Source organism: Neofelis nebulosa, chromosome 17 (assembly GCF_028018385.1).
Source record: "Neofelis nebulosa isolate mNeoNeb1 chromosome 17, mNeoNeb1.pri, whole genome shotgun sequence".
NCBI classification, from domain to species: domain Eukaryota; kingdom Metazoa; phylum Chordata; class Mammalia; order Carnivora; family Felidae; genus Neofelis; species Neofelis nebulosa.
The window spans coordinates 1,406,154-1,422,153 of NC_080798.1; the positions used below are offsets into that span (position 1 = coordinate 1,406,154).

At 46.7% G+C, this 16,000-nt stretch overlaps 1 long non-coding RNA gene across 1 annotated transcript; it reads right to left on the reverse strand.

Annotated features, from left to right (window-relative positions):
* Positions 1-8,738: 8,738 nt before the first annotated feature.
* LOC131499684 (uncharacterized) lies at positions 8,739-15,046 on the reverse strand. The gene is made up of 3 exons (XR_009256015.1): positions 14,879-15,046; positions 12,740-14,290; positions 8,739-11,418 (listed from the first exon to the last, which is right to left on the reverse strand). It is a non-coding gene; the product is annotated as an uncharacterized LOC131499684 (long non-coding RNA).
* Positions 15,047-16,000: the final 954 nt, after the last annotated feature.

Genomic DNA, 16,000 nt, shown 5'->3' on the forward strand with positions numbered 1-16,000 from the left:
AGATCTAAAATGAGTCTCTTGGGGCGCCTGGGTGGCGCAGTCGGTTGAGCGTCCGACTTCAGCCAGGTCACGATCTCGCGGTCTGTGAGTTCGAGCCCCGCGTCAGGCTCTGGGCTGATGGCTCGGAGCCTGGAGCCTGTTTCCGATTCTGTGTCTCCCTCTCTCTCTGCCCCTCCCCCATTCATGCTCTGTCTCTCTCTGTCCCAGAAATAAATAAAAAACGTTGAAAAAAAAATTTAAAAAAAAATAAAAATTAAAAAAAATAATAAATAAAATGAGTCTCTTGTAGACAGCAAATAGATGGGTCTTGTTTTTTTATCCATTCTGATACCCTATGTCTTTTGGTTGGCGCATTTAATCCATTTACATTCAGTGTTATTATAGAAAGATACGGGTTTAGAGTCATTGTGATGTCTGTATGTTTTATGCTTGTAGTGATGTCTCTGGTACTTTGTCTCACAGGATCCCCCTTAGGATCTCTTGTAGGGCTGGTTTCGTGGTGACAAATTCCTTCAGTTTTTGTTTGTTTGGAAAGACCTTTATCTCTCCTTCTATTCTAAATGACAGACTTGCTGGATAAAGGATTCTCGGCTGCATATTTTTTCTGTTTAGCACACTGAAGATATCGTGCCAAGCCTTTCTGGCCTGCCAAGTTTCAAAGGAGAGATCAGTCACGAGTCTTATAGGTCTCCCTTTATATGTGAGGGCATGTTTACCCCTTGCTGCTTTCAGAATTTTCTCTTTATCCTTGTATTTTGCCAGTTTCACTATGATATGTCGTGCAGAAGATCGATTCAAGTTACGTCTGAAGGGAGTTCTCTGTGCCTCTTGGATTTCAGTGCCTTTTTCCTTCCCCAGTTCAGGGAAGTTCTCAACTATAATTTCTTCAAGTACCCCTTCAGCACCTTTCCCTCTCTCTTCCTCCTCTGGGATACCAATTATGCGTATATTATTTCTTTTTAGTGTATCACTTCGTTCTCTAATTTTCCCCTCATACTCCTGGATTTTTTTTTATCTCTCTTTCTTTCAGCTTCCTCTTTCTCCATAACTTTATCTTCTAGTTCACCTATTCTCTCCTCTGCCTCTTCAATCCGAGCCGTCGTGGTTTCCATTTTGTTTTGCATTTCGTTTAAAGCGTTTTTCAGCTCCTCGTGACTGTTCCTTAGTCCCTTGATCTCTGTGGCAAGAGATTCTCTGCTGTCCTGTATACTGTTTTCAAGCCCAGCGATTAATTTTATGACTGTTATTCTAAATTCACTTTCTGTTATATTATTTAAATCCTTTTTGATCAGTTCATTAGCTGTTGTTATTTCCTGGAGATTCTTCTGAGGGGAATTCTTCCGTTTGGTCATTTTGGATAGTCCCTGGAGTGGTGCGGACCTGCAGGGCACTTCCCCTGTGCTGTGGTGTATAACAGGAGTTGGTGGGCGGGGCCGCAGTCAGACCTGATGTCTGCCCCCAGCCCACCGCTGGGGCCACAGTCAGACTGGTGTGTGCCTTCTCTTCCCCTCTCCTAGGGGCGGGATTCACTGTGGGGTGGCGTGGCCCATCTGGGCTACTTGCACACTGCCAGGCTTGTGGTGCTGGGGATCTGGCGTATTAGCTGGGGTGGGTAGGCAAGGTGCAAGGGGGCAGGAGGGGCAGGCTTAGCTCGCTTCTCCTTAGGTGATCCACTTCAGGAGGAGCCCTGTGGCAGCGGGAGGGAGTCAGATCCGCTGCCGGAGGTTTGGCTCCGCAGAAGCACAGAGTTGGGTGTTTGCGCGGAGCGAGCAAGTTCCCTGGCAGGAACTGGTTCCCTTTGGGATTCTGGCTGGGGGATGGGCGGGGGAGATGGCGCTGGCGAGCGCCTTTGTTCCCCACCAAGCTGAGCTCTGCCGTCTGGGTGCTCAGCAGCTCTCCCTCCCTTTGTCCTCCAGCCTTCCCGCTTTCTGAGCAGAGCTGTTAACTCATGACCTCCCAGACGCTAAGTCGCACTTGCTGTCGGAACACAGTCCGACCGGCCCCTCCGCTTTTGCCAGCCAGACTCGGGGGCTCCGCTTGGCCGGCAGGCCGCCCCTCCGCCCCGGCTCCCTCCCGCCAGTCCGTGGAGCGCGCACCGCCTCGCCGCCCTTCCTCCCCTCTTCCGTGGGCCTCTCGTCTGCGCTTGGCTCCGGAGACTCCGTTCTGCTAATCCTCTGGCGGTTTTCTGGGTTCTTTAGGCAGGTGTAGGTGGAATCTAAGTGATCAGCAGGACGCGCGGTGAGCCCAGCGTCCTCCTACGCCGCCATCTTCCCTCAAGTCCTCACCTTTATGGTTTTTATAGAGCCTTTTGAAGAGCATTAGATCTTAAATGGGAGGAAGTGTAATTTCTCGTGTTTTTTCCTTAAAACTCATTTTTGGTTTTTGTTTATTTTTTTAAAGATTTTATTTTTAAGTAATCTCCACACCCAATGTGGGGCTCACAATTACAACCCCAAGATCAAGAGTCGCATCCTCTACCAACCCAGCAAGGCATCGCTGTAGTTTTATCTAAGTATTTGCTTAACCATGGTAACAAAGATTTTCCTCTATGTCATCTTCTAGAAGTTGGGTAGTTTTATATCTAGGTCTGTGATGCATTTTGAATAAATTTTTAGAACAGGACTTAAGTGAAACATGAGTTAAATTATCAGAAAAAGGGATGAATCAAGGATGGAAAACTGCTACATGGGGGGGGGGCAAAAAAAGCAACTGTTGAGATTATGATGTTATTCATAGAGGCAGAAATGACTGAGAGGGTTAAATTTGTAGATAAAGCCTGGGGGAACCACTCTATGTGGGTCCATTAAGATATCTATCAGAAAGGCACACTGATATGTCAAATTACAAGTTGGAAAAATGAGCCTGGAGTTCAGGGAATATCAAGGGTGACAGGGAAAGTGTGGAGGGAGCAACACTGGCCAATCTTACTGAAAACTCCCCCAAATTCATTGACCTGAGGATGCAGAAGTAACCACTGGACTAAAATGGGGTCACTGGCGATTTGGGCAGGAATTGGCTTTGTGGCCACAGACGTGCCTGGGATGGGGGGGAGGAGGAGGAGCCAGGGAAGGTGAGCCCATGGAATGGACATGGAATGGAGCTGAGGGAGGTGGTGGAACTAGAGTGTTTTTCTTTCAGGAGAGTAGATACGAGGCCGCATTTGTATGCCGATGGGAGTAACCCAGGAGAGATGACGGAGCTGAAAGTGGAACCAGCAGGGCGAAACCATTTCGATGTGAAGAGAAGCAGGATCCAGAGCCCACTTGGGGAGCCAGCCCCTGTGTACAGCAGCAGCCCTTTGTATATTGTGAGGAGAGAGGAGAGAGGGTGGGAGTCCTCCTAGAGGAAGTGTATGCTGTAAAAAGGTACTTTCCTATCCCATTTTCTGAAGGAAGAATGACTTGAGGTCATCAGCTAAACATGAGGGAGCCACGGAGTGTGAGGTGGGTTTAGAGAGAAAGGAGAATCTCCGAATAAAAGTGAGGAACAAACATGGAGTGTCAAAGTGTCACACTTGCATGACCACACATATAATGCTGCAAAATAAACACATCATAATTGTACAGCTCAGTGAATATTCCCAAGAACAACGTATCTCTTTTTCTTTTTTTTATTTTTGGGCAGAGAGAGACAGAGCCTGAACGGGGGAGGGGCAGAGAGAGAGGGAGACACAGAATCGGAAACAGGCTCCAGGCTCCGAGCCATCAGCCCAGAGCCCGACGCGGGGCTCGAACTCACGGACCGCGAGATCGTGACCTGGCTGAAGTCGGACGCTTAACCGACTGCGCCACCCAGGCGCCCCACAACATATCTCTTAAACCAGCACCTCAATCGATAAAAATGACAGCTTCAGAAACCCAGCATTTCTTTCGAGTTTTTTTTTTATGTTTATCTATTTTTGAGAGAGGGAGAGACAGAGTGAGAGTGGGAAGGGGCAGAGAGGGAGACACAGAATCTGAAGCAGGCTCCAGGCTCTGAGCTGTCAACACAGAGCCCGCAAACTAACTGTGAGATCATGACCTGAGCTAAAGTTGGACTCTTAACTGACTGAGCCACCCGGGTGCCCCACAAAACCCATCATTTGTGAGCCTTACTTTCAATCCACCAAAGGGTTCTAACATCTAGGAAAGTCAAGGGGAAAACATATGACTGCATACGTTAAATCCCCCTACCATGTTCCAGGAACAGTATCCATTTTTCTTTTTTACACTAAGGTTTTGTTATTCAATGGACCACTAACTATTAGAGCAATACACGAATTTATCCAGAGATGTAGCATGCAGGAGAGGAAACAGCAGAAGCCAATGGGGATCTAATCTAGAGTTCCACTTACCCAAAAATACTAGGGTTCAGTGTAATGACTTGGAGGCCACTGAGGCGACATATAGTGCTGAAGGAAACCACCTGTGCTCACTCTGTAATAATAAAAGACAAGTTTACATGAAGCAGCATCCAAGAAATATTGGGATCCAAAAGCCACCACTGTTTGAAGATCCCTCTGGAGAAGAGGACTATGGAGTTGGCTGGGACCAGCTGGTTGAGAATCAGGTCTGTGGGTCTCAACTTGTGTCCAATGAGCAAAGAGAAGGTATAAAAACAAAAGAGGGATGAATTTCCTAGGATCCCAACTCCAGTCTGAGTGAGGAAGATGACTCTCGATTTCAATTTGCCAGACCCATTTTACCGTTATAAGGGGTTTTGAATTTTTTGAAGTCAGTGGGGTTAGTAGGAAAAAAAGCAAAAATAAATCTTACCATCACTATAGAGAGTAATTTTCTGTGCTTATCCTAACTCATATTTTCTCCATTGAAGCAGGCATTAGCACTATATGCTTATTTGTGGAAAGGCAATTCACTGAAGAATTGCATTAGAAATAGCCTCAGTGTCCATTATCCGTATGGATCAGGTGAATCGATGAGGGCACAACTGCACAACAGACCTCTACAGTTGTAGAGGTGAGTAAAGGAGATCTCCAGCACTAATCCAGCCAATATTATTTCAGAATTTCTCCCAACACGATCAAGAAACTATAGAACACTTTGAGAGTGAAGCAAACTTTATGCTTCCTTATGGATCTTTCATCTACAGAAAAGACTGAGATGCAGAAAACTACCCAGCTAAAACAAGTCATGTAGTTGTAAGGACACAACTCAAACATCTACCAGATATGCCAGTTCACCATGTGTTATGAGCCAAGCCTGTTCACTTCTGGTGGGGGAATTTTAGGCAACTGACTTTTGAGGTAATCCTCCTTCCATTACTTCATAGCATAATTCACAAGTTGCAACCCTCTGACACCCACTTCCACAAAACAAATTTCAGGCTAAGGTTAAGTGCTGTATTTATTACAGTATTTATGTGTTTCTCAAACTTTTAACATGTGTGAAACTGTGTTACTGCATTTATTAGGATTCTATCTTCTTTTTTTACATTCTACTGATGACATTTTGAGGATCTCAATAAGCCCTGTTGATTTTTATTGTGGATGTTGCATAGCTTGGTGATTTTCAGAAATGCATATGTTCTATTTCAGCAGAACCGACTCTGTGGACTTTTCTCCAGAATATTTTCTTGAGTAAAAAACTATGGTCCAGAACACACATACACACACACAGACACACACACAGACACAGACAGACACACACATACACACACACACACACACACACACACCCTATGTACAAGCACAACTAGAGGAATCTGTAGGAGATGAGTAGATAATATCAATGCCAATTTCATTGCTGTGATATTACAATATAGTCTTGGAAAATGTTACTATTGGAGAAATTGGGTAAAGCACACACAGGATCTAACAATTCTTACAGCTGCATGTGACTTACCAATTCTCACAATAAATATTTCAATTAAAGAATCCAAGAGAAACATTCAACACAAAAATTCCTGCCACGGTATCTTACAGTCCTTTCCTTATGTTTTGGCAAAATCCATTGGTGTTAATAAATTTAAAAAATTAATAAGCTAATTAAAATTTGGCAAAAATAACACTATATATAGGTAATTTAAAGGAAAGTAGAAGCAAAAGTTAAAACTGAACTATGAAGATCAGAAATAAATAACAGCAAAAGCAAATTATAGCCCAAAATAACATATATAAACATATTTCTAACAAGTATCTTATTTAATATAATTCTAACATAAATATTTTGGTAATATTCCTAACATTTCCTAATTATAAAATACCAAAATTATAAAAATAAGGGAAAATAATTTTAAAAACTCAAGGGAAATTAAGACAATGGGTACTACCACTTTATACTGAAAATGAAAAAAAAAAAAAAAAATAGATCGGTGACCCAGAACGAGAAGCATCTAAAACAAATCATGCACATACATATATGGATATATTTTTACTGATAAATATAAATTACCAACTTATTAAGAAACTATTTATTATGTGGTATTTAAATATTTGTATCATTACTTCAAAAAATAGAGGTAAACTTGACCTCATAATTCACATGAAACAATATACTAGATCTAAAAATATAAAGAATGAGATGGTGGGGCGCCTGGGTGGATCAGTCGGTTGAGCGTCTGACCTCAGCTCAGGTCATGATCTCAGTCTGTGAGTTCCAGCCCCCCGTCTGGCTCTGTGCTGACAGCTCAGAGCCTGGAGCCTACTTCGGATTCTGTCTCCCTCTCTCTGACCCTCCCCCATTCATGCTGTGTCTTGGTCTCAAAAATAAGTAAACATTAAAAAATAAATGAATAAGTAAAAATAAAGAATGAGATGGGGCACCTGTCAATTAAGCATCTGACTCTTGGTCTCGGCTCACGTCATGATCTATCTCACAGCTTGTGAGATCAAGCCCCACAACAGGCTCTGTGCTAGCAGTGTGGAGCCTGCTTGGGATTCTCTCTCCCTCTCTCTGCCCCTCCCCACTTGTACACTCTCTCTCTCTCTCTCTCTCTCTCTCAAAATAAATAAAACATCTTTAATTTTTTTTATTAGTTTTATTTTTGAGAGGCAGAGAGACAGACCGCGTGTGGGGGAGGGGCAGAGAGAGAGGGAGACACAGTATCAGAAGCAGGCTCCAGGCTCTGAGCTGTCAGCACAGAGCGCGATGCGGCCTGAACTCACGAACCAGTGAGATCAAGACCTGAGCTGAAGTCGGACACTCAACCGACTGAGCCACCCAGGAACCCCATAAATAAAAAATAAAAATATAAAGAATGAGAAATCTCTAAATAAAAAATCTGACATGTATTTTCATAAATTTGCATTGAGTAAATCATCACAGCCCAAGCCAGAGCTATTTTATTTCATAAAAGTGAAATACTATTTGTAGAAATGATATTAAGCAAATTAAAATTTAACCCCCAATTTCCATTTAAATAGAACATAGAAGAGGAATCTGTCAGCAATAATCTCAGTAACAATACTAATTAAATTACTAAATGACCAAAACTAAATGATGGCGATGTATATGGACCAGCAGTACTTGACAGACACATTCATATGTGTGTATATGTATGTATGTATATATACAATCTCTAGGAGCTTCTGGATGGCTCAGTCGGTTAAGCATCAGACTCTTGGTTTCGGCTAGGTCATGATCTCACAGTTCGTGAGTTCTAGCCCCACACTGGGCTCTGCACTGATGGTGTGGAGCTGCTTGAGATTCTCTTCTCTCTGCCCTTCTTGCACGCACGCTCTCTCTCAAAATAAATAACCTTAAAAAATAATTTAAAAAGTATACATAGTCCTTAAACATATTGCTAAAAAAATTCAGTAATATCAAAATGAAAGGAGACATATCATGCTTATGGATTGGGACACTCAGTATTTTCTCTACATTGAATATTAAATGCAACCTGAATCAAAATCCTTGTAGGCTGGGGTGCCCGGGTAGCTCAGTCAGTTAAGCATCCGACCTCAGCTCAGGTCATGATCTCACCGTTCTGTGCTAACAGCTCAGAGCCTGGACCTTGCTTCAGATTCTGTGTCTCCCCTCTCTGCCCTTGCCCTGCTCGCACTCTCTCTCTCAAAAATAAATATTAAAAAAAAATTTTTTTAATCCTGGTAGGCTTTTTTGTGATGTAGAAATTGACAAGCAGATTCTAAAATTCATATGGAATGGCAAAAGACCAAGAATGACCACAACTTCGAAAAAGAAGGCAGCTGGAGGAGTACATGGCCTTGATTTCAAGACATATCACCCAAACAAATTATTCAATGCATGAAAGTTTAGCATAAATAAAATAAATGCAATAGAACAGGGTCTAGAAATAAATATGCATATAAATGATTGACTTTCAATGAAGACACAAAAGCAATTCAAGGGAGAAAGAATATTAGGGCAGCTACTGGGTATCCACAGTTTTTTTGTTTTGTTTTGTTTTTTACTGTTTAAGTGATTTTTATGCCCAACGTGGGGCTCAAACTCATGACCCCAAGATCAAGAGCCACACATTCTACCAATGGAGTCAGCCAGGTGCCCCTGGGTATCCATTTTTCCCTCCTTAAAAGAATGTCCAAAGATTAACTGAGAATGACATATACACATCAGTAAAAAAGCTAAAAGAAAAACCTTTTTACAGAAAGAAACAAAGGAAAAATTATGTCTTTAAATTTGGCAAACATTTCTTCTTTTATTTTTTGGCAAGCATTTCTTATATACAAGATCAAACAAATATTCAGTAAAAGAATGGACAAATTAAACTTCGTTAAAATAAAAAAAAATTTCCGCAGGAAAAGCCATCAAAAAGACAAGACCAAGGCTGGAAGAATATATTGGCAAACACTTAAAACAGAAGACTTTTATCAATAATCCATGGACAAATGTCAAAACCCAGTAATTGAGATGACAAATCACAGGAACAGAGATTTCAAAAAAGATACCATGGTTAGAAATTAACACATGAAAAACCTCTAAACACCAGGCCATTTGGAAAAAGCAAATTAAAACCACAAGGTGCCACTATACACCTATTACACGACTGAAATTAGGAAGCCTGACCAGAGCAAGTGTAAGGATATAAAGAGACTGGAATTCTGGTGCTGGTTCTTCCGGTGAGAGTGTAAACAGATAGATTACCAGGTCAGATTATCCCTTAGGAAGTTAAACATCCCACCTACTGCACTCTTTCCCAGGAGGCCTCGGTAAGCAATGCAAATTAAGCCAAAATGGGAAGAACTCTTTTCTGACCCGTACTGTGCCTCTGATGTGACACTGGGACACAAAAGCTGTTCAGCCCTTCACACTGGCAAGCCACAGCTGTGTCCTAAACATACCCCCCAAATGCACATAACCTCCAAATTTCAAAGTGGCTTAAGCAATAAGATGTCTGTCAACATGTATGCCGGCCGATGGAGATCAGGCAGTTTCCCAGCTGGGTGGCTTGGAGTAGGCACAAGTCAATCGCGAGAATCCACGAAGGAATAGCATCCGTGAGAGAAACTGCAAATCCACAGAGAACCCAGACTCTTTCTCTCAGCGAAGCGGGACCCCGTCTCTGCTTCACGCAGCTCGGCTAGGCTCTCGTTACACCGAATTCCCTTCAGGGCTTGGGGCACAGAGGTCTACGCCCCTGTACACGGAGAGATGATGGACCCTGTGGGGACATGCCACATGGTAGTGATGAGATACTTTCTGCCACAGGGCACCAGGCACATTAGAAAGTCAGGTCAGCTCAAGAAACAGTCACGAGCACCTGATACTTGTAATGAACTGTGAATCCTCAGAAGTAGAAGGTTCAGCTGATCAATCCCGTGGAAGGTCTACACTCTGGCGTGTCGTTTTTAACGTGGTGATAGTGCATTCCATTAGTGGCCAAGGACTTCCTCTACTATGAACTTTTCTGATGCCTGACAAAGCAGTATCTCTGACGGAAAAATCTCCCACATTTGCTACACAAAACACTTTGCTCCAATATGGACTCTGTGGTGCTGAACAAGTCTATCCTCGAGGCTGAAGGCTTTCCCACGTTCATTATACTCAAAGCGTCTTTCTCCAGTGTGGATTCTCTCTGCTCGAGCTTTCTTTAGTAAATGGAGGACTTCCCACATTCAGAACACTCATTCCAGGCCTCTCTCCACCATTAACTTCATGGTGCTGAATATGAGGGGATTGGTGTCTGAAGAATTTCCCACATTCATTATATTCATACGGCTTTTCCCCAGGGTGAAGTCTCAGGTGCTCACTGAATTCCAACCTTTTCATGGTTTTCCTACATTTGGTACATTCAGAGAACTCTTCTCCAATGTGGATTCTCTGGTGCAAAAGAAATCTTTTTTTGTGGATGAAAGATTTCCATGTTCACTGCACTGAGATGGCTTTCTCCAGTGTGAACTTTCTGGTGTTCAGTGAGGGTGGAGCTGTGTCTAAAGAACTTCATACGTCTGCTGCACTCACGAGGCTTTCCTCCAGCGTGGATTCTCTGGTGCTCGAGAAGCCTCTTTCGAAAGATGAAGGATTTCCCACATTCGCTGCGCTTACGAGGAGGCCTTTCTCCAGTGTGAACCTTCCAGTGTTGATTAAGACTAGATCTGGGGGCGCCTGGGTGGCTCAGTCGGATAAGCGTCCGACTTCGGCTCGGGTCACGATCTCGCGGTCCGTGAGTTCGAGCCCTGCGTCGGGCTCTGGGCTGATGGCTCGGAGCCTGGAGCCTGCTTCTGATTCTGTGTCTCCCTCTCTCTCTGCCCCTCCCCTGTTCATGCTCTGTCTCTCTCTGTCTCAAAAATAAATAAAATGTTAAAAAAAAAAAAAAAAAGACTAGATCTGTACTTACAGGACTTCCCACGTTTGCTGCACGCACGAGGCTTTCCTCCAGCGTGGATTCCCTGGTGCTCGAGAAGCTTTTTTTTGTGGACAAAGGACTTCTCACACTGCCCACACTTATGAAGGCCTTCTCCGGCATAAGCACTCTGCTGCTCTGTGAACTTAACCTTTCAGTGGCAGGGCTGCCCATGTTCGCTGCGCTGCACTGCCCTTGCCGAGGGCGAGAAACCACCCTGCTCCCCCTGCCTCCGTGCGGACGTTCTCCACTGGGGATGGCCTGGTGCTGGAGAAGGTCCACGCCGCCCAGGAAATCCTTCTCGGCCTCTCCACTGGGGAAAATGTTGTCTGACACGGGGATCCTGCTCTTCACAAACAGAGCCCCATTCTCCTCCGTTCTGAGGGCCTTCTCTCCGGGGTTCTGTCTCTGGTGCTGGTGGAGGTGTGAACTGAGCAAGCGCAGTTTCCCACAAGGCCCACAAGTGCATGGCTTCAGCCCAGCGTGCGTCCCTTCACGCTCAGCCGGGATGAAGACGTCTTTCTTCACTGGGACACATGTATCACAGGAAGGAGCCTCGGGGACAAATAGGCCTGGATCTGGTATCCTGGCCTGTGACACTCTTTCCACAAAAACTCTGTTCAGAAAAGGCTTCCTTAGCTTTTATCCCATGCCAACAACCTGAGAGCAGGAAAATGGTGGCGAGGCGTCTGCAGACTTTAGTGGGACAGGACAGCCCATTACAAACGTGTGCAGGACACAACCAGGACTGAGTCCATGGCTTTGTTTTTGGGACAAGGGAGCCAGGGTCAGATGGAGAAAAGGGACACTGTGTAGCACTGACGGTTACAGAACGGTGTCTTGGGGCAGGGGGCAGGGGGCAGGGGAGGGGAGGAGGAGGAGTCTCACAACCAGTGAGAAAGGAGGATCCAGTGCTGTGTCGGGAGGAGAGACGCGGTTCCGCTCACTCCTCTGCCAGTGGCTTTCAGCAGTAGCTGAAATCAGTGGTTGTGTGCTGGTGACAAGTTCATGCTGTGTGGAATGTGTGTCCCACGCCAGGAAAAGGAAACTGCCTCTGGGTAGCAGGTAGTCAGCCATGTAGGGATATGCACACATCACATGACGCATGGAACACAGGCTATGTGACAGAACATTTGCAGAGAGAAAGGAAGGGGAAAGACGTGGGGGACATGGATGTAGGGGACAGCCAGGGACCAAAAGTCACAGCAGAAATGACAAGTAGGCAAAATGTCAAGGATGGGGAGGAGGAACAGAAATGAGGTTTGGCCATGAGCCTTGTCGCTCAAACAGCAGGGAGCAAAGGACATTTGCCTGCTACGGTTTGTACTCAGTCCTGAAACCATGCCTGCCCACCGCTCCCACCCACCCTGCCCATGGCCAGGATCCCATGAATCCCCCTTCCTGTGGTAAGAGAGCTGTCTGAGCCGTCAGGTCCCCAGGGCTCTCCTCTACCCCTCAGCTCAACCTCGCCAACTATGTGGGAACTGGCAGACTGAAGTCCTCAAGAGAAAACAGGGCAGTCAAGTGAACATCACTGGCCCAGAGCGACCCAACCACTGAGAGACTACAGGCAAGAAATTTATTACTAGAATTTTGAGGACAGTCTTGCAAAAATCATTTAGGGTTGCCTGCAAATACTGACCACGTCAATGTCTGTAATTCCCGAGACAGGCGGCACACCAAACAGAAGGGGGCAGAAGCGGGGACAGGGATGCTTCACAGAGGTCAACAGTCAACATGTTAAGGGGCGGGGGGCGGGGCAGAGCTAATCAGCGAGCGTTGATCAGGCAGGTACAGGAGTCAGAAGCCAAGCCCTTCTGTGAGAGGCTTCACAGCAGAACGTGTTGGTGTCTCATACCCATGCCAAGGAACCAGGGAAGGAAGCGGGGCCCATGGCCCAGCTCTGGGAGGGACAGAGAACCTTGGGAAAAGACAATCAGAGCCTCATGCAGGGCAATGGTTTGGGAGGGAGGGTCCTTACCCAGCGAGGCTATAAGGGCCAAATTCTCCAGCATCACATCATGGTACAGGTGTCTCTGAACCTCACCCAGGAGCCCCCACTCCTCCTGAGAGAAGTACACAGCCACGTCCTCAAAGGTCCCGTGGCCCTGTCATGATGGGGGCAGAAGAGTTGATAAGCAGGATCCCAAGGCCATGGACCTCCTCCCCAGCTCCCTCACTGAGAGGAGGTACCAGGCCCTGGTCCACTGGTACCCGCTCTTCCTCGTGCCCGCTCATCACTGCTGCCAATTGTCGGTGAGAACAGATGGGGAGGGGGCGGTCTTATCTGTGCTCCAGGCCGCTTCCCTCATGGTCAGCTCTCCTGGGACACGAAGATCACACCCACATGGACTCACACTCAGCCTTCCGGCTTAAACCCTGAGTACGAGGGGGCTGAGTGCATCCTCACACCCCCTTCCCCATTCGCACAGCACAATGGGATCACTCCTCCCTCACGTGCCAGGCCGTGACCACGGGACCCACGACACCACTGCCGCCTCCAGCCCGTGTCACAGGCATCTCTCTGGCTTCCCATAGGCCACTCTGCATGTGGCACCCAGGCAGTGCCTGCCGAACGCGACAGGGCCCAGGGCTACCCCAGGCACTGCTCTGAGGACCTCCCCGCCTGGCCTGGCTCCTTGTCCTGACATCAGCCACCCCAGCGTGTGTGAGATCAGACCCCCTGAGCCCTCCTCCTCCTCAGCATGGTTTGCGCTGTCCCCTCTCCAGTCACACCTGTCCCTCTCCACCTCCTCATTCAAAGCCCAGGCCCACCTCTCCCGCCACGACCCAAGAGACTCTTGCAGCGGACCTCCTTTACCCCTCAATGAATCTGTCATCCCGTCAGACACTCTTCAGGCCCCAGCAGGAGCTGGCACAAACCCAAACCTGCGGAGGGGAACAAGTACCATGCCTTCCTCAGTGTCACCGGACCTCCATCACTGCCCTGCCTCTCAGGAGATCACATCCAGCCCCTGGGAATCCCATGCCACCACCTGGACCCCCACCTGAGGCCCGTACCCTCGTAACTCTCTCTCTTACACACATTCGTGGTCACCGTACCTCCTCATGTCTTAGTGATGACAGCCATCCCCATCCGGGTGCCGAAGCAAGTGAGCCAGTCCATGGATATCCTCCCCGTCCTTCCCCTGTACTGGCACCGCACCGTGATCTGCTGAGGGCATCCTCTTACCTGTGACACCGTCTGCACACCTGCTGCTGCTGAGGGGTGTGGTATTCTCAAACCTGAACCCCTTCCTTCCTTGAAATCCAGATGTGCTTCTAGACGCCCACTTGCCACCTCCACTCAGAGGTCCCTGCAATATCTCAGATGCAACATGCAAAAACCTAACTCTTGAGAGTGCTTCTGTTAAGTGCTCCTAACTCCTGAGAGTGCCTCCGTTAAGTACTCCGAACTCCAGAGACTTGCTTCTGTTAAGTGCTCCTGCTCTGGACTTTCCACCTCAGCGACGGCACTCACACACTTGCAGCTAAAAACAAACATCCTGGAGTGATGCCAGACTCTCTCACCCTGCAAGGCAGAAAATCATCCCTACTTACAAAGTAGCCTACAAACAAAACAGTTGTCTCCATCCACAGAGCCAGGGCTGTGATGTAGCTACCATTAACCTTCCCGATACCATGGCCTCCGCTGGGGTCTCCCTGCCTCCACTCTGCAGGCAGAGTAGGCTGTTTAGACGTGACTCAGATCACTTCCCTTCTCTGCTCCAAACCTTCCAGGGACCCACTCCCCTCAGCAGAGGCCCAGCACCTCAGGCTGCTTCTCGAGGACTGACTATTGCCCTCAATCTCTGTTCCCAGCAGACGGAACAGAGTCCTGTGGGTCACTGAACACTCCCATGTGGACACGCAAGTGTCCTGGTTCTTGTGCCAGGAAGCCTTTCATCCCTTCACCTTATTGACTAGAGAAACGGGACACTTGAACAGAACTAATGACTTTGATTAAGGATCTGAGATGACCCCAGGGCACAGAAGTAAGGACAGAGAGTGTCAGGACATCACTCTCTCCTTTATCTATGTGCCAGGACCATGGGAATAGGGATCAGAGCCAGTGAGCACACCCTGCCAGCACTTCTATTATTCCAATGCGTTCACCAACCTGGAGGCTCCCTGGATCTCACTGCTCAACAGTTTTTATACCTCCAGCTCCCCTCCCATCCGGGAGGTAGGGGGTTCTTTTTTGGTGGGGGGCGCCTGGGTTGTTCAGTCGGTTAAGCGTCCGACTCTTGATTTCTGCTCAGGTCATGATCTCACGGTGCTTGGGATTCCCCCCCATCCCGTCAAAAAAATAAAAATAAGGGGCGCCTGGGTGGCGCAGTCAGTTAAGCGTCCGACTTCAGCCAGGTCACGATCTCGCGGTCTGTGAGTTCAAGCCCCGCGTCAGGCTCTGGGCTGATGGCTCGGAGCCTGGAGCCTGTTTCCAATTCTGTGTCTCCCTCTCTCTCTGCCCTTCCCCCGTTCATGCTCTGTCTCTCTCTGTCCCAAAAATAAATTAAAAAAATAATAATAATAAAAAATAAAATAAAATAAAAATAAAAATAAAAATAAAATCAGCCTCATTAAAAAAAAAAAAGTTCTTTTTAAAAAGCATTTTATTTATTTTTAAGTAATCTCCAAACCCAACATATCAAACTCACGATCCTGAAGTCAAGTGTCACATGCTCTCCAACTGAGCCAGCCAGGTGCCCCGAAAGTTTAAACTTCTAATCACCTGGTCTTTCTGGTGACCAGCCCCAACTTGAGGCTATCTAGGGCCCCCGCCCTAAATCAGCTCATTAAAATAAACTCCTTTGGGGGCGCCTGGGTGGCGCAGTCGGTTAAGCCTCCGACTTCAGCCAGGTCACGATCTCGCGGTCCGTGAGTTCGAGCCCCGCGTCAGGCTCTGGGCTGATGGCTCGGAGCCTGGAGCCTGTTTCCGATTCTGTGTCTCCCTCTCTCTCTGCCCCTCCCCCATTCATGCTCTGTCTCTCTCTGTCCCAAAAAAATAAATAAAAAACGTTGAAAAAAAAAAATTAAAAAAAAAAAATAAACTCCTTTGTGATAAAAGGGGACACTTACGAAGAAAAAAGAACTCCTCATACCCAGGAAATTCCAAGGGTTTTAGGAGCTCTATAGCAAGAGTCCATGACAAAATCCAAATATATATACATTTTATCGCAGAGCTACGTTGGCATTTCAATCAATTACTACTTGGTTGCATAAGTTTAACTTGCTACAGCTG